The sequence below is a fragment of the Chaetura pelagica genome, unplaced genomic scaffold (assembly GCF_000747805.2).
Source record: "Chaetura pelagica isolate M959 unplaced genomic scaffold, ChaPel_1.0 scaffold343, whole genome shotgun sequence".
NCBI classification, from domain to species: domain Eukaryota; kingdom Metazoa; phylum Chordata; class Aves; order Apodiformes; family Apodidae; genus Chaetura; species Chaetura pelagica.
Genome location: NW_009952873.1, coordinates 2,453,752 through 2,474,136, shown reverse-complemented (window position 1 = coordinate 2,474,136; position 20,385 = coordinate 2,453,752).

Here is a 20,385-nt window from a genome sequence, read left to right as displayed (position 1 = left end):
ATCTAAAATGTAAGTTTAATTGCACAAATTTAAGTGGATTAAATGAGATTAAATGACTCCCACTTACGCATAGGGTGTATGTGCATGCACATGTCTGTGCACAACATACAGAGCAACTCTGTAGCTGCTTTTGGTCTTAAACATGTCAAAATTTGGGAAATACGTACAAATGTATGTCATCCAAATAATTCAAAGCCTGCAATTTCAATGATTCTTCATCCTAGAAAAATCAATCACCGTTCTTTCACAAGTCAAAGTATTCTCTGTCCAGAAATAGCAGCCTGTTCCCAGTTACATCAGGTAGATGATGACTAAATAGCCCAAAGAGATCTCTATATATAGGTCTGTATATGAGTTACAGACAACACGAGTTTCAATGAAGATGGACACACATACAAACCAACAAACCAAACCAAACAAAGCCCTTTAACATCCAGATCTAAATGGAGATCAGCCCTGATAAACAATACACAGTGAAAACTCTTACAGGCTTGAGGGTTTTGCTTTCTTTAGCTGTTCTGGGGTCAGTGTTCAGCTGCACAAATCCAGACAGTGGGCAGAGTTTGTTGGAAAGAGCTTAGCAAGTGTATAAAATGACAGTATATATCTAACCTTCCTATGCAAGACACAGTACTCCCTGCCAGCACTCCCTTCCAGTGGTGATACCTACAGCAGGAAGAGATCAATCTATTATATCATTAAATAATTCAGGTGGAAAGGGACCTCTGAAGGCCATTCAGTCTACAGCCCTCCTGCTTTTTTAGCCCCCACATTCATAGTGGTCAAATTTCATCAGCCTCTAACACTATCCAGCACCAGCTTGCAACACAACTACTATCTCCAAGTCCGTGGGTTGCAAGGTACCAGTAGGCACCCAAATCAAAGGTTAATTCAGGTATTGGGCATACTACTTAAGAGAATAATATATACATAATTTTAAGAGGCACCTACTACTTCATACTTTGTGAAAAACAGACATCTGTAAATTCAATAATTAACAACCATACAAAACAGTCACCTACAAACTATTTATTGCTTTTCAGTAAGGCAAAACTTAGGATTTATTTTAAACTGCATTTACCTAATTGTAAATTATGCATGCAATATCCTAATAAATTAAAGATGCACTCTCTTCTTGAAATGCAGGCAGTTGCAAAGGAAAAGGTATTAAAAGATGTTTCAAGTGTCAAATCTGACTTTGATTTCATCTATTAATCTTAGTGTTCTAAAAACCACAGTTTTCTATTATTAAAATGTGGGGTTTTTCCCCCCTACTGCTTGAAGTAAAATCAGTAAAACATCAGAAAATAAACTGTAAAGAAAGGTTTTGAAACAGACTATGCAAAAAGTTCTACCAAATCCTAAGAATTAAACAAGTAAAAAATAGACAAGTTTGGGTTTTCTTCTAATTTTAGTCATCTAACAAATGTTACCTTATTTTTTATTAATTTTAGACAAAATGAAAGTGCTCAAACAGGATGGCTCTTTTTAGCTTGGCACTGTCAAGGTGCTAGAAAGAGATCATGCATAAAACAGCAAAATTTGAATGGAGGGAAGAAAAAAGAGTATGCTGCCTCAGTCTTATCCTTCTATTTCCTTTCATCCACAGAATCTCAAGAGGTTACTCCATATGCAACGTGCTTTGCAAAACAAGAAAAGGAAGCCCTTGAACTTGCAGACCTCCATTAAAACAAAACCACAGAAGATTAATAACCACATGAATATAAACCATGCTATACAACAAGGTAAATGGTTGTTTGTTTCAATTTCAAGAAGATGCTAAAGGCAATTTTAAAAAATAATAAAAATATTGTATTTAGACTAGACCTTTGTGAACTAGAGGCACTGCAGCATTAACAGATTTAGAGTAATATTTTTGTAGTCACTCTGAATAAATGAAAATATTTTATTGCTTTGTTTGGTATCTAAAGTAGCATGTCCTAATATACAAACTTTTCTCTAACATTATTTACTGGTTTCCTCTGGTCTGAATATTAAGCACATGTAATTTTCAGATGCAAAAACAAGCACTCTTGACTTGCTGTGCTACTTAAGAGCATTCCGAACTAAATAAGCCACTAAAGCAGAAGACTGCAGCTGTAGCCAAAGAAAAGAAAAAAAAAAAAACAAAAAAAAAAGAAGAAACAATAAAAAAAAAAAAAAAAAAAAAAAAAAAAAAAAAAAAAAAAAGAGTGGGGGAAAAAAGATAATAAAAGATGGAGAAAACTATCAAGAGACAATCTTTGTAACCACCTGTATGAGAAAAAAACAGCATCTGGTTTACATCTTAGGTTGAACACTGTAACATGTAACCCTGAAATAGTTTTTATGTCACTGGTTGTCTATACAAACATTGTTAACCACCTCCTCTGTGACCTTTTCTGTAGTAGATGCAGACAAATGTTTGAGACAGTCTTTATAGATTCTTTCTAAAAATAAAAAATCCTGCTTATATAAAAGCAGATTCATTGATCATTACTGAGTTCACATGTACCAGAGCTAAGGTGGCAGGAGCAGATGCACACTAGGTTTGTGTAGCACTTGCTTAGAAGTCAGTGGGCAATATTTATGCACTGCCATTGAGTTAGCACTCCAGCCACTGTTCCAGTTCCATTTTTCTAATAGTTTCTGATCACAAACGTTTTCAAAGCTGAGCCTTTTTGCATTCCTTTCTTGGGGCACACTGCATTTCATAGGATCAGGATCACAAAAGAGGCAAGAAATTTCCCACAAACCATTTACTGTAACTGCATCAGAACACTGGTTAAGAGATTCTATATTTCTACTGCTCATTAGGAAACAAAAAAAAACAAACAACCCAACAACAAACCAAAACATCCAGCCTATTTAGAAGGAATAGGCATCTGTCATTAGCTCTGGAGCTTGGCATCAGTATTGTGCCTTCCCTCCCAGGAGAAAGAGAGTGCATGCAAGTCAGTTCCTCCTACAGGACTGAGCTGCTTTATTCCAAAGGCCAGCTGTCTGGCAGTAACCCATGGTCAGAGTGCACCCATACACAGGCAACATGGATCTCAATGAGTTTCAACCTACGCGTGACACTAGAAGCCCAGGTAAAGTGCTCTATAGAGCATTACTGTGGAACACAAGATTGAAGGTCCTGGTTCTAGAACCTATACTTTCAAAAAATAAATAATGAAATTGTTTAAAGATGTGAGAAAAACAGGTACAAGAAAATTTAGAGTGCCATAATACCTAGCAATGAGAGACTAAAGACACTCAAATCATTTAGTCTTCTATAGAAGACAGTTAAAAAAAAAACAACTGATCAGAGTTTATTAGCATGGGCATGCCCAAGATTTTTGACACTGCATGACCCTTTTTACTAATTGGGAAAACCCTTCTGGAATTTAAATATTTGGTAGCTGAAACTATGCAAACTCAGATGTCTAATGAGGTATACATTGCTAACAACAAGGAGGCCTAACCAGTAGAAAACATAACTGTGAAGTGTCAGGGATTACCTCCACTTTGCCTCCCCAGGTCAGGCCTGGGTATTTCTCTAATGTCCCTGTTGGTGCTCAAACAGAAGTATTCAGAAACTGCTGGGTGAGATTCTTCAGCTTGGCAGATGTCCTCAAAAATAAGTTATCCACAGAGAGCCCAAGGACAGTAAGAAACACGAAGCAGTTATAATGATGTTTTAAATAACCCATCAGTCATAAATTTCTCTGTAAAATGTTATCTTTTACAACATATTGAGGCCTGTAGTGGCATAAATACAGCATTTTCACACATAGACTGGGGATCCCCATTGTTGTCCTTTTTTCAAGTTATTTGCAGCACAATGGCTTAATCAGAAAAATGGTGTTACAAAACCAGTTATGTTATTTTAAGTAAATTACTCCTACTCAAATCTATACATTCCTGAAACATTCTCTTGTCTCAAGATTTGAGTCATTGTATCATTACTAGGCACAGGCAGGAAAAGAGCATTCAAAAGCAAATGATGAAATGATGAGAGAAGGCATCATAGACAACCCTATGCAAAACCAGAATAACTTCCCATGGAGGCACAGCCCGTATTTGTGATTTCTATAGAAAGTGGAAGCTGCTTATGCAAATTACTCTTTTTTAACATTTTTTTTATTATTCATTAAAAACTCGCCTTACTTCCTGTTTTCAAAATTCCGTTTTCAAATTTCAATTCAAAACATTTCATTCTTTTATAAGCATCTCATAAGAGAGTTTATTCCAGGAAGGGCAAGTATTGCTTTGAACTGGTCTGCCTCACCACAGATGGCAATTTCTGTGCGCAGAATTTCTTGTTGATGTGCTTCAGGAAGCTGTAATAGTTGCTTCACACATGGTAGCTGCTGCAGCACAGCCTTTCTCCCAGGGCACGGCGGGCATTCGGTCACTATATAGCTTGTGCAAAGAGCAGCGTGATGGAGTCAAGGCTATAAATTCTGGAAAAGAGGCTCTGAGGAGATAATAGGATGTTATATAAAGATTTCATATCACTGCTTGTGGCAGTGAGAGGAAGAAAGTTCAGAGATATATGTTCTTGAGATAATATGGTAATGTCACTTTTTTTTTTAAAGCGTTTATTTATGACAATAAAAACTTTCCCTACCTAGATGGGTTAACCATTTCTCCTGATGTCACCAGAATGAAATACCTTTCTATTCCTCCTCTGGCTGCGTCCTGGAGGAACAACTACCCTCCCTCTTGTTGAAACCACAGACCCAGCACATTTCACCTGGCACTCCAGGCTCTGGCAGGCAGAATGGCTGCTTGCCAGTGCTTTCAAAGATGGACAAAGTTGTCAAGTTAACCAGACCAAATTAATTTTGTACCTCAATTTATCTTCTCTTTAGGACCCTGTTACTATATAAGTTCACAATGATTTAAAAAATGGCCCTTTCAAAATTAGACATGCTGTAAATGTTCACCCAAAATAACAAAACATGCAAACCACAGAGTTTCTGCAGAGAACTCTCTCTACGTTGCTATTACCTATTAATCTTTCCTTGTAAATGTTTGTACTAACCACACTCACTAGTGAGGAGACGCAGATTAAACTGAATACTGCATGGTTTCTCTGATGCTGTGTCTTCTGGCAGGCTTGCCTTCCCTCACTGACACTGCCTGGAAGGCTCCATCTCCTTTGTGAAGATTCCTATTTTGCATTCACAATATTCTCCACTCCTAAATATAGTATTGGGGAAAATTAATTGTTCTCACCCCAGAAAGAGACAAGGCTATACCTCAAGAAGAAGCTTTTTCCTGAGTTATTTTTTCTTTGCTACGCTTCTTTTTTAACAATCTCTTTTATTTAATGGTATGTATTTAAGTAGGAAGTATACATTTAATCTATTTGCATTCACACAGGTCATCTGAAAGACAGGTGATTTACTGAAACCTATTAGAGGCCTAACACTCATTTCTTCACACCACACTTCTCTTGTTGACAACCAAAAGTAGAAATCAACACACATACAGGAGGTGAAATTAATTTCACTAGTTCTAAAATCTGACATTTAGTTTAACTTGGTCATCTAGGCGTTCAAGACATGGGAACCTCTCCTCAAAAAAGCAGTGCACCCCACCTATTTTAGGTATCTATAATGTTCTATGGCTATGCCTGCATTCCTCTCCACTGACCACACATGGACTCTAGATTATAAGGTCCAACTAGACAATTTAAATAACTACAGTGAGGTAAAAATGAAATCTATGCCAAATGGTTAGTTTTACTATATGAAGAATTATAATCTGAAAACATAGATCATTTCTCTCTTACTTGGTATTATTCTATTTCTTTCCAAATCTTTCATAACACAGCTAGATCCTTCCAACCACAATCACTTATTCATTCTGGTCCAATAAGCAAATTATACTTATTATATTATACATATACAAAACTATGTAGGCACAGTGCAACTGCAGACACTTCTGAGACACTCTAATGGTTGCAGAGCATAGATAATTTTTTTCCAGCTATTTGAAAACCGAAATAAAAATTATACACACACTGGAAAGGTGTCAGATAAAACCAGAAATGCCTATATAACTCAGTTGCTATTCAAGCCCTAGTGGTGCCTACTGATAAATACGTGTAGAGTTGAGAGGAAAAAAGGCATAATTCCTTGTATCCATTAGCAGCAAGTACACTGTGTGCACACCATGCACCATGTGTAGTCCCCAGAGAGAAACCAGGCAGCAGTCCACTTTCCTGTCAGACTCATATTTGGTCATGACAACAGCGACATTCAAAAGAAGTACACTTTATCTCTGCAGCTTACAGAAAAAAGTGAAACCACACATACCCTAAAGAAAAAGTATCTGGTTCAAAATTCATAGAAAGTTCTCTGTACTGAGTCCTCATAAACCTGTGGATCTCTAACCAAACCTGATTAATTTCTTATTTCCAGTTACCTAAGATATTGGTTTCCTTCCATGACCATTATGTCTCCTAACTATAAAACTGCTGATCACCAGGGAAAGATTGTAAGTACAAAGAAGGGAATCCTCTTTACTTATTAAAATATAGCACTCATTTGCCTAACCTAAGACTACTCAGAATACTTGGTATTAAAGCTGCAGGCAGATGACTCAGCCCTGGTCTGGGTAACTGAACAGAACATGGAAAACTACTGGATGTGACATGAGAAACTACCAGATGTGACAACAGAGTGAGAGGCTGATTAGAGTTGCATGTGGCAGTGTGAGGAATGGCTAGATTTCACATGCAGTTAATGTGGTGTTGAGTCAGAGATGACCAAGATCCACAGTTAGTTGAAGTATTGGAGTCCTGTGCCCAGGTATCTGTGTCAGTAGCACCAAATAAAGCCAGGATTACTGAGTATCAGTATCAGAAACACCAAATTTGGGTATGGATGTACAAAAGCTGGGACAAGTGGGGAAAAGAGTACCTAAGAGTGGGTTGTTTATTTTTGAGAAGACTGGGCAGAGAAGGGAGGCAAAGACAGAGAAAAGGAGAGTCAGCAGAACTGAAACGGGATCCTGTCTCTACATGGGACAACAGTTGTACAGGGATACCCTTGGGATGCCCTGCACTTCATCTCCATAGTTGGACCACTACAACAAACCAACCTGCTGTTCTGACCATAACACAAGATCCAAACCTGCTTGTGCAGTCAGGATGACCAAGGCAAGGGTTGCTCTCCCTGGCTTCCAGACAGAGAGATGTATCAAGCATCCCAGTTTCCCCATGTTGGTGTCTGTTAAGGGCCTGATGACATCAGGAACTACACACTATTTCATAACACTCGCCTGATTCAAGTCAAATGCCATATTAATTTCTGTCCTGCTTTGAGAGTGCCAGGACCAGCACTTCCCGTGGCCACCCTGCCCTGGGCCCGGCCACCCCAGGAGCTGGGCCTGCGTCTGCGCAGCTGCCATGGGGGAGCGTCTGCACCTGTGGGGAGGTGACCCCAGGGGGGCAGTGACAGCGCGCCTGGCCTGGGGCATCCAAGGCTGCTCAGAGCCCCCTCTGCCCAGGGTGGCCTGGGCTGGGTGTTTGCCAGGGCTCCATTTGGGGTGCTGGGGTGCCTGCCTCCTGCTCCTGCTGCTGCTGCTGGGGTGCTGGGGTGCCTGCCTCCTGCCTTCTGCTGCTGCTGGGGTGCTGGGGTGCCTGCCTCCTGCCTTCTGCTGCTGCTGGGGTGCCTGCCTCCTGCCTTCTACCCAGAGAAGAGCATCTTTCACTGAAACAGATCACCTTTCCCTGCCTCCTCAAGCAGGAATGGAGTGGTCGATCCAAAACTTTTCGCAAACTGTCACTGGGATCCTGGACTCAGTCACCCTCATCTGCTGCTGAGTCCAGTTTGGCACTTTTCTGTTTAGAATGTAATTACCATCTGAGGAGCACGGGTTCGACATTTACATATATTTATGTATTTGTATATAATTGACCACCATCATTATTTATTATTTCATTAAACCTATATAGGATTTTTTTTTCAACCTCACCCTTATTCCTCTTATCTTCCCCTGGGATGGTAGTGGGAGGATAAGAGAGAGCATCTGTCACATGGTTGTTTACCAAAACTATGACAATTTCTTGGCCTGCTGCTCCCAAAGTAATATGTTTTCATAAGCACACACAATATAGTTAATGAAGAAAAATAAAATTAATTTTCCAAGCCTATTGACCTGGCATGTAGGGAAGAGTAACAGAGTGATTAAGACTAGGATATGTTCATACTGCAGGGATCACAACCAGGTAAATACATAAACACATAGGTTGATAACTGCAGAGAAAACATTCCTTTGCCAACCTTCAAAAAGAAAGGAAATTTAGCTTTGGTGGAGATATGATAGACTTTCTGGAAATCTACATCCTAACATCAAAATAAATTAAAATACAGTCTGATCCTGTAAATGTCTGTACTCTAGCCTTTACATTAATCTCCCAAATAGCACCTGACAATCTGTCAAATCTCTCTGCTTCATGTTTTGCAACTGCAGAATCAGGTTTAGATACTTTCTATCACTGTTATGAAAACAACTAGCTACATGAAGTAGAGGTTTAAATCCTAAGATGACAAGTGGGGCTTTCCATCTTCTAAAGTAATTCTGTCTTTAAATAGTATTTCAAAATAGTATTTCAACACTGACACAGGGAAACAAGTAATAAAATTCACCAATATATTAAGCCATCTGGATGAGCTTACATCACATTCCTTTTGAATTATCAAAGCACCACTGATAACGTGCTATAAGAATCAATTTCCTGTGCCCTGATATTTGTGGAATTGGCTCCGCATAGGGTTTCCCCATCCATATTTCTCTAAAATCATGCATTCTCTAGGCCTACAGCATGCTTGCCAAAATCCTCAGAAGCATTCAGTCAAACCTAATTCTGTATTCTGTGTACTAACAATCTCCACAAGAATCACACAGAATCAGAGAATTATTGAGGCTGGAAAAGACCTCTGAGATCATCAAAGACCAGCCTATGACCTAACACCACCACATGGGCTAGACCATGGCACTGAGTGCCACATCCAGCTTTTCCTTGAACACATCCAGGGGCAGTGCCTCCACCACTTCCCTGAGAAGTCCATTCTAATGTCCAATCCCCCTCTCCATGAGGAAGTGCTTCCTAATATCCGACCTAATCCTCTGGTGCAGCTTCAGGCCATGCCTTCTCATCCTGTCACTAGTTACCTGAGAGAAGAGCCCAGCCTCCACCTGACTACAATCTCTCTTCAGGTAGTTGAAGAGAGTAGTAAGGTCCCTCCTGAGTCTCCTCCAGGCTAAACAACCCCCGCTCCCTCAGCCTATCCCTATAAGACTTTCCCTCTAGTTCCTTCACCAGCCTTGTTGCTCTCTTCTGGACCTGCTCCAGCACCTCAATATCCTTCTTGAAGTGAGGGGCCCAGAACTGGACACAGTACTCCAGGAGAGGCCTCACCAGTGCTGTGTACAGGGGGAGAATTACACCCCTACTCCTGCTGGGCACACCATTCAGAAAGATCAGAGAAACCACCTTAAAGCACAACAGAAAAATCTTAAAAATGCATAACCTCAATTAAAAGTTTAAATGTGTTCTGGTGAAATGAGAGCAGGATCAAGACAAAGCAAGGTAACACCAAAATTCTCAAGAAGAATGCCAAGTAGTAGAAAAATTGATAGAAAACTGCAGACCATTATGTACTATAGGGTGTATGTTCTAGTCAAACACATATTTTTTAACAGAAATACACTACATTGTGTAACTCACATTGCAAATTCAAATAACTTAAGAATGTATCCAAGCACAATGCCTCATAGGCAACAGCAGAATTTGCAGTGTTCAAAACTTTTTGCAATGTTTTATTGAGATGTGACCCCTAAGAAATGCTTTAAGTTTGACCATGTGCTAAGATACTTCCCCGGAAATTCTGCCAAGCACCTGTAGATCTCCATGCTCAAATTTTCTGAAGCTTGATATCAGACTTTTTTTTTTTTTTTTTAAACACTTAAAATTTATTTTTTAGGAGCTGCAAGTATCAAGTACCTCTAGTTATTTGTTTGACTGACTCTGTAGCATGTTTAAAAGGTTTTTTCACTGCGTGTGAAGTACGACACAAGTTTTCATCTCTTACAATCTTTCTTCACACCTTTGGCCTTAAAGCAGATAATACCTTTCAAGACATGTTCTCCTTAATCTTTCACTCTGCTTTAATTTCTGACTTTTCTCATAATGGCCAAATTGACAGGAGATGCTCTCTTTATTCAAGTCACCACTACGCCACTGCATTTGCTTTCAAACCCAGAATTAAAACCCAATATAAAACTACATCTCCTTAGGTCAGAATGTAATTCCAGAAAGCAAATTAACAATTAACCTTTAACATAGTCCCTCATGAACATCCTAGGAATTTGGGATTCCTACATTTCTCATGTAAGCAATAAACTTCATTACATTACATGACAAATAACAAACAACTCTCTTCAAAGAAAACTGTAGAGAAGTGTGTTTCAGAGCTCAGCAGAGAACGTACTGCCGTGTACAGGGTGACCACATCCCAAACACCTACTAACAAACATTTCACACACAGAATTTGTGCACTTAAGCCAAAGCCAGTGGCAATCTGACAGACAAAAGATACGAGAGTTATAGCACTCAAGCCATTCACTGAGTTAAGAATTCAATTTCAACACCACCTGCACCAAATCTAACGTCTGCAAACCTCAGGTTGTTCACCAAAAATTTTAATTCAGGTGAAAGTGAGATAAAAATTTTACGTAATCCCCTCCTATATATTGCTCCTGTATACAATCATACAAAAGTTCCATTCAAACCACAATTAAATCTGATTACTTTCAATTTTTACTCTATAAATGCATTTTGCTTCTCTCTAAAGACACCAATTCAAATTTAAATTACACCTGAAAACACTCCATGCATCTATACAATTTATAAATCAGCAATAATAGGCAATTTAAGTATCATATGAGAATTTCAGAACACAGGTGAAGCTTTCCTCCCTACACATAAGTCTACCTGTTTACAACCTCAGAAAGTAATGAATACTGTCGATTTCCTCTGTTTTCATAATGGCACTTGGGCTTGTCTGACTTATTTTGCTAACTTTGCTCTCAACATGTGAAATTCATTCCAAGGAAATCAGACCACTTGATACTTAACTAAATCCAATTTTCTAATATTTACATATAGAGTCTGCATGGAAAACATTCTTTTGTGAGTTATATGAAGGATATCTACAAGATAGAAAATATAGTGAAGTTTCACACTGCGTATCAGTCTTAACTTTCAGCTTCCCGATATTAGTCAATCTGTATCAGACTTAAATCTAAGCTCAAAATAAATGCACTATATCATGTATTTTCCACTCTCTTCAACAAACATCAATTTTGATTCCTGAATTCGCCTAAATTCCATTGCTTCTCACACAGACCACTGTAGTGTTTCTGTATGTAAAATTCATGAACTCTACTACTAACAACTGTATCATACAAGCTTAAATTTCAGAATTCTTATTTTTGTCAATAATGCATGAAGCTGGTACCTAACTGATTTGGACTGACTTGGAAGCAAAGAAGCACATGTACTATTTTTGTATATGTAAAATATTATTTCAGCTAATAAAAAGTGTTAGGGGAACATCTGACATAACAAAAATACATACTAAATTCTAAAAGCAGAGATCTTAAGAAGTCTTGCATCTAGCCAGACATATTGAAGAATGGAAGTCTTTTTTTCTCCTTTGGAATAAAGAATCTAAAATCTGATCGGTAGCATGAATTCATTCCTACAATGCCTTTAGGAAGAAATGTTGAGTTAATTACTCAATTAGAGCATATTTACTTTGTAATTATAATGTCATGTTCAGTCATATTTAATTGTTTTTTCCAAAATACCCAAAGGCAACCATCCACATCATAGGCTGAAAACCTGAAAATTTTCAGATAAATAACAATACCATTTGGAGAAGCATATTTTAAAAGTACAATAAAGCATTCTTTAATGTTAAGTGACTCTCAGACAGTATTTTCCTTAAAACAATTAACTCAAAAGATTTATGAACAAGATGCAAAGAGTGTTCCCATAGGAGTAGCCAGATTTTTTGGTCTCATTTCTGGGTCTTGTTTGAAAACCATTAAATCTCCAGTCACCCTTAAGAATTACCTTATTTTAATCTTCTTTCTTCGCGAAAAAAAGTAAATTTTCCCTCTGTCTTACCTGTGCTAAGCTTGTTGGTGCCCAGCTCAAGAGAATGATGGATTTCTTGGATTTCTTTTATTTCCTTACAGGTATCAGGTTAAATAACATTTCCACACCCTACCCCCCCACGCAGACAAGGCTTTAACTGGTACCCTAGTAAATCCTATTGTGTGTTGAAGGAGATACTTCTTTCTGGTGTCTTTTAGTGGATTCTGAATGTTTTGCCTGTTGAGACAGCCACTGAGATTCAGAATTGAATATCTGGAACTAAAAAAAACACACAGAGAGAAAAAAAGGGAAATTGCCGAAGTCCTCTACAAATATATAGTCTTGGCATTCCTATATAAGCTTCTGAAATCCCAGAGATACATCCACTAATAGTTATCTCAGTTTTCTTTAATAAGTAGGGAAAAGGGAATCTAAACTGAAGTTAGGACCTCAGTCCTTTTTGGATGCAAGCCCTATATAGTCATCACTTCCATGGTGATTTTATGTGTGGGTATATACATCTCAAGAGGAAGTAGTTAGGTTCAGCTAAATGTTTGTAAATTATAACAGGATTAATCTATTGACCTAATATGTTAACATGTATTGGAACACTGAAGTGAACTAGTCATAAATTTCTACTACCTCATCATGATGTGTGTAGTTCTCTGTCTCTAGCCACAATTCTACATTAAAGCTATTCTGGTACAGTGCAGGAAAACAACCTGCTTATAAATGCAGTGTGTCTATGAGAGCAATTGAGACTCCATGGTTGTCTCACCTTACCTATCAATTATGCTAAGATTTAAAAAAAAACACAACCAACAAGCAAATTACTCTGAAACTGGTGTTAGGCATCAAGGCAAAAGTGCCTCCATCTCAAAGTTTCTACCACTACATCTGATTAAACACAGAAACCTGGTTGCAATTTAGCCGTTGGCTGACATATGTAAATGACCAATCCATCTTAAAATATAAAGATTTAAATATACAGAGTAGATACAAGGAAAAAATATGTTGGCTTGTTTGTTTGTTTGTTTACCATGAGGATAGTTAAATAGTGCAGCAGGCTGCCCAGTGAGTTTGTGAAAGCTCTGCCATTAGACATATGCAAGAGGATGTGCCTGTGAGCAACCTCATCTAATTACACCTGTTTATATTTTATTTAATCCTCACTCCTTAGAAATTCAATTTTTTGCAGTGAAATGTGTAATAGAGAGCAGTGTCTCAAAGCTATCCTTTCTGGGAAAGAGGCCTGGGAAGGTGATGTACAGAGTAGAGCAGTTCAAAGCCATTGTCAGTGGGTTCCCCTAAAGCTAAGCTTGTCCTGAGGATGAACCATGCTAATAATCTCTCAGCTGCAGATCACAATACTTCACCTTGGTATCTGGACAACTGCCAATACGACAAAATAAAAACAAACTGTGATTCCATCAAATCTTTTGTTACCTTCTACGATACACATATTAATTATCCTTTTTTTGTTCCTCCTCAAATGCCACAGACTGTCAAATTCAACAACCCAAACCATAAAACCTATTAACTTTATGTTTAGATTTCTGGGAGAAATTCAGCAAGGCCTTCCATTCTTAAAATCTCTATACACAGTACAGACGCACCTGTGATTCTTCCAGCTGAAAGAGAGCTACCCTGAGTCCCTCTCAGTTTCTTAATGAAGTTTATATTATTCTCAGTGTTATGGCCCATCCATGAAATCAGCAAAAAACATTTCTGAGATTTTTTCAGACAAAGATATATACATACATTATTGACTATGCTTGATTTATTCCACTGCAACCTTGCAATAGCAACATGTGCCCTTGTGATCATACAAGTTCATTACTGTACTTCAGAGCTCCCAGCAAAATCACTCTGTCACCTAAAACTACACCTGGTTGCTGGCAGAAGCACTGTAAGCCCATAATCATGCCCTCTATTTTCTGCACAGAAGACTGACTGTGACTTCCTCTGCCAAAAGAAAAGGAGGGATGGGGGGGGGGGGGAGGCGGCGAATACAAGCTCCTCCAGTAGCTTAAATGCACAGAAATTCTTTTAGTCCAATAAGGTAAAAATAAATGTAAAAAAGGTAATTTATTTTTTTAAAAACTTCCATTGGTAAAAATTGCAAGAAAAGAAAATGCCAATTTAATGTTGATAGGTAAACTTTGTCAAAAGGAAAAGCATTCAGTGGCAACCAGTATGTCTGAATGCTTAACAATGTCTTCTTTTCTTAATATTAATGATGCTGAAATCCAATAATAAGTATTTTAATTAATAAGCTTTCTTTCAAATTCATCTTATCCCCAATATCTAAATAAAAAAGTAGTTTTTCAGACAAATAATTGACTAAAAAATATAATGGATTTGTCTACTGTCTTAAAAAAAAAAAAAGCAATTGAACTGTTTAATAACATTATGTTTTGTAAAGCATATATCTGCCATTGGTAAAAGCTTTCTTCAGCATTGATATGATTTGTTGTTTTCAATAATTTAAGAGAGACTTTTACTGCACATAGCCACATCTGTTATGTTGGTTGGTAGAAAATAAATTTAGAACACACATTTGCTCAGAAGAGATCTTGTATTTGCTGTTCCTAAACTTCAGTGAGTCTGTTCCTTTAATTAATTCCCAGAAAGGGTTAAACAGGACAGTTCCTAACAAACAGCCACAATGACATTTTGTACGCATATGCCTGCAAAAAGTAAATTTAAGGGTGATTTAAATTCAGACAAATCCTATTTTAAGTGTAGGTGCAGACCCATTTTCCACAAATTGAGAGTAAGCCAAACGTAAGTGTACACAGTAGTATTGCAGTTACATGACATATCTCAACAAGGGTGTTCTGAGAAAACAAAAAAATGAAGACAATTCACAGTAAATGTCTCAGTAGGACAAATTAATTCCTCACAGCAAGGGTGTGTCAAACCTGCTGCAGCAAATTACACAGGTGTAACTGCAAAACCATATTGGATTGTGGAGTAGAGATGCAATCAAGAGTGGCTTCACAAGGATGTCTTAGTTGCTCAGAGTGCACCAGCTAAGTCTTCAAAAGTAAGTATTCATGATGGCAGAAACTCTCAAACTTTGTGAAGAACCAGTCAGCAGGAACACTGATGGTGACCTAACCCGAACTGGTCTCTGTAACTGAAGACCATTTCAAAGAAAATCTTGCAAAAGTATTTACTTCAAGTCCCATGCCTTTAGCAGGATACTTAACTACTCCTTTTAAGGACAGGAAATGGTTGAAAGCACTTAAATGCTTTTCTGAGGTCTTGAAGTCTCTACTGGCAACTTTCACAAGTAAAAGCAGTGCACTGTATTATGTAAAACGTTGAACTACTGTTCTTTTATATTATTTGTAATATTTTATATTACAATGTTATTTCGTATTAAGTTGAATTCAGAACTCAACACTTACTAAACCTTCTGACTACTTCAAGGTAGAAGATCATAGTTTATAAATCAGCATTTACTGTTATATTAGTGGGGGTTGAAATTTTGGTTCTGCATATTAAAACAGTGATTAAATTTTTCCCAAAAAAATCCTGAAGTTAAACTGTTTGCAACCACTCAGAAGTACTCTTCATGCCCCACAACTAACATCTATTTTGACAGACTTTTACAGCAAAATGAGAGCACACAAACAAACACTCTAAACCAAAGACTCATTTTGCTAGTATGATCACTTTGTCACCACTGAAAGAGCAGTTTCTCCTACACATAAAAGCACTGGAAATAAAATTGGCATTCTGAAAACAGAGCAGAAAATTAAAGCAAACATCCAGTAAATTCTAGTCCATATATCGAATGGCTTTGTCTTGTAGCACAGCATGAAACAGATTTCAACCCTTTAACTGGAATCAGCTATGAAGTGTTCACAATCATCTGCGTATTTATACCTGCAAAGTTAAGGGGAATATTTGTGGGTTTGACTCTCACTTCAGGTCAGAAAATACATCGGGGACTATGCTGGTGACTTGACCCTCATGCTATCAATAGGCTTCTGAGAAATAAAGGGAATACTAATTAGTTCCTAATTTAACAGACACAAAAGATACAAGGACTATGAAAAGAGTGTCTTACAGGGAAAGATTTCAAGAACAGAATATGTGCAGGTTAGGAAAGGAGGTTGCAAGACCTAATTATGGTTGACAAATACCTGAGGGGGTTCTTTTTTACCAGAAGCAGGTAGAAATCTGTTCAAAATTTGCAATAAGGACAAAGCCCAAAGGCATTATCTGAAATTGAAGAAAGGGTAGTTCAGACATGGCATCAGAAATGGCTTTTTGCTCAGAGGATCATTACTACATGGAATAAATGACCTACCAGGGGCTCTTCCATCGTAATGAATTTTATTCCGGGATAGATACGTATCTATCAGCGCTACACCTGGCCTTTCCTCCTGAAAAGCAGGGATGGATGAAGCAGACCTAGAAGGGTCTTCTGCCAAGCCCCTTTGGAGCGCAGCCGCGGCTCCCGGCTCCGCAGCCCTGCAGTGCCACCTTCTGGGAGAGGCAGTCCCGGGGACCCTCACACGCTCTCCCACCCACCTCCACCTCCTCACCTAATCCCTGCCACTGAAAAACACAGCAAAACTACTAGTTTTGTTTCATGTCCTGGCTAGTCACCACATTCCCACCAGGAAAGGTCCCACTGAACGCCAGAATCACAAGCAGCGAAATTTAACTAGATGGTTAAACTACGTTTGAGACTCAGACTTGCAGCCTCACAGGCCAGGTTGACTCATCCTCTTCCCTCCCTTGAGAGGCCTGCAAAACGTGGGTTTGCAAACTGATTTTCCATTTTATATTATGAGAGCAAGTTTTCAAAATATTATGAAGGAACGCATTAAAGATGCCCATCTAGGATTCCACCCAGTCCCACATGTGCATTAAATGTGTTTTAGTCAGTTTTGAAAGCTTTTTCTGGTGAGTTTTTAAAATTTTCTAGATAAACACATGCTCTATGGTAATAATGAATAATTAATTCATACAAAAAGGCATTCCATTGTGTAGCAAGAATAAATGTTGAAGTGTCTCAGCAGCAACCAATAATACTACTATCTCCCCTTTCTTCCTGCATTAGGAGACTGCAATGAAAACACTGAAGACTTACACTTCAACATCAAAAAATGAGGAAATTCTTACTTTAGGGTGAAAGATTTTCAATGTTCAAAGTCACATTCAAAAGTGTAAAACAAGCATGTTACAAACCTACCCAAATTAGCAGTTAAGAAGCCAACAGGGCACTTTCAAATACAATTCCTCTTCCCTCACAGTCCTCAGAATCTAATAAATGGTCTCTAACATGCATTATCTAATTATTTATTTATTTTCAGGAAGCCCCTATTACACTGGCTGCTCTGCTGCTCCAGCTCCCAAGCATAAGGCTGTTCACAGTGGTTGATTAGGGAGTATCTGAGAGCAGACATGTGCAGAAAGCAGCTGCTGGCAGAGGCCTAGTCACATCACTTATATTTCAAGAAGAGACATAAAAATTTATCTTGCATTGGTAGTACCTGGAACAACCACCTTGCTACCAGCAACTGAGAAGGATGCAAGAGAAAGGCCTTATCCAACTCAATCTTCCCTCTTATAAGCAAGGAGCAGATAAGGATCACAGACCTAGGCTTGCCTTCTACTCATCTTTTCTATTTTACAACTGGGAATCTGTGGTTGCTTTAGTTACTTCATTCCACATTGCAACTGGTTTGCTCCCATCTCCTTGCCACCAGGTTTTCTTGACTACTGATCAATTTAACCTTTCAAGAGCTATTTGCACAAAATAAAAATAGATTGTAAATAAATGACAGCCTGAGCTCTATCAGGGCACAGAACTTTCTTCCATCTGGCTGATTTTCTGTTTGCTTTAGAAGTTGCTCTTTCACCTGGGAGTAATGACAATCCGCATCAAGAGACAGATGCAAAACTGTTCCTCCAATTATATAATCACTGCAGCTGATAAGGAGGGAGCTGGATTTAGGTTGCCATAGCGTTGGCATATTGCTATGGAGGCTGAGCTCTTCGTCCACTTTATCAGCTCTGGTTCAGGAAGAGCAGCCCAATTATGCCTGCTGAATGCATGTGCTGTGGACTTGCTCCCACTTGGAAGGAGCACTCTGGATCAGGGGCTGCTTCCTTTCACCTCCCACCTCTTTTTTATAGAGTGGCTAGAGGTGCCGAGTTTTTCTTTTCAATCTGCATTTAATCGAAAGAAGGGGGGTGGTATCTCTGAAATCTCCTGCCCCTCCACCATTAGGGGCTGCCACAGAGCTAATACAATTCCCCGGCTACATCCGTGGCCACCCCTGCAAGGGGCTCAGGGATAGGGGACACCTGGAGAGCACATCAGTAGTCAGGACTCTCTCCAGGTCTCTGCCCCCCCCTCACTCGCACCCAAACCAGATGTTCAATGGACAGGGACACGTTTACGGGCGGGCAAGTTGGCCGCGGGCTACTGGAGGGAGATGCTGCCCTGCAGGGCAAGGCCAGGGGGGAGAGAGGGAAGACGAGGAAAAAGTTGGCCGGGGCTGGGGGGGGAGGGAGAGCTGCTGTTGGGAAAAGAAGCAGCCCGCTCCCGCTGGAGCGCTGCTCCTCTCTCGCCGAGGGGAGGAAATGGCTCTGTCTGCTCTGCAACACCGACGTGTGTGTGCAGCTAGGGCTGGTGGGGAAGGGAGGGGAGGGGGAGACAACATGCAGGTAACAGGATAAAAATAGCTCAAGTAACGGCAGGTCGAGGTTGGGCGGGGGAGGTGGGGGGAAGGCTTCTGGAGTTCGGACAAACAAAGTTTTACTACAGGGAATAGCTGGGAACGTTTGATAATGCCCAGGAGCAGCAGCATGAGTTGGTATCCATGATGCGGGCGATTCTGAGAGGAGCTCGGCGAGAAATCACTGGTCCGAGTAAACCTCAACTTTAATTCTAATATAGGCACCCCTCGGTGTCCCTCATTCTCTCAGCATGTGCGTGTGTATGTGTGTAAAGAGATAATTCCGCCTTCGCCTCCCGTTTCGTGTGAGAGATTGAAACAGCCTAAGAGAAGGGAAGGGCTCCTCTCCTGGTGTTTTAGGAAGCCGTACCCAGATGGGGGTTAGGAGGAACGGGACGACATTAATTGGGAAAGGTCCCCTAATCCCGACCGCCCTGCGAGTTAATCTTCCTCCGACACGGACGAGCGGGCTCCTCGGCAGCCTCCTCAGCCCCCGGCCACCGAGCGCAGCCCCTCGCCGGCCGCCCCTCCTCACCCCTCCGCTTCCGAAGGCGACCACGGCGACTCAAGGCAACTTTTCTCTGCCCGGCGTTTCCTATGAAACAGCCGTTCCCCGAGGGGCTGCGGGGGCTCTCCCTGAAGCACGCCCGGCTGAGGGGAGCTGTGTGCTCCGAGTGGAAACCGGTGTCAAAAGCTGCATCTGCCCCGGCCCCTCCGCCTGGGTGCGCGCGGGGCCGGCGGCGGACCCCAACCGAGACATTACGGACAAAGGCTAAGGAAGAGAATGGTTGCAAGACCCTCGGAGGTGAATCTCAGGCTTACCTTGATGGTTTTCCTCTGGAATGTACATCCTCTTGTTTTCATTGACCATTTAAAACGAGTCCAGATTAATCCCTCCGAAAATCGGCTTGGTAAAATTCAAGGAAGAATGGAGCTGCAGAATTTCCCCCTTTATTATTACCTGATTCCCATTATTGCATCAAACACCAAAAACTGATCCTTTCCACTACTGCCTCCTTTAGTGAAATTGCAATGCATCCTCAGTACATCCGGGCCCCTTCCAAGAATTTAGCACAGCACCTCTGGCTGTTAAACCATAAAAAAGAACAGGAAGGGGGGAAACCAGAGAAAGAGAGGGGGAAAATTTTAAAGGAAAAAAAGAAAAAAAAAGGAAAAAGCAAAACCATCCAGGACAAACCTCTGAGGGTTAAATGTCTTTTTAAAATCCACCAACTACAAGAGTAAGAAAAGGAGGAAAAAAAAAAGCGAGAGAGATGTTCAAACGCTGCTGCTCCTCCTCTTCAAAGCCATTCTGAGCGCGTTGTGTTGGCAGGGAGCTGTTTCTGCAGAGGAAGAGAGCACAGTCCCAGCCCCTCACTCCCTCCCCTCCCTCAGCGCGCTCTCTCCCTCTCGCCGACAGACAGACACACTGAACGCTTCCAGATGTTCCAGCTGCGGCGGCTGCACGCAGCCCCCCGCGCACGGCGCTCGGAGCCGCCGGACTTGATCTGAAAGTTTAACGCGCTGCCTGCC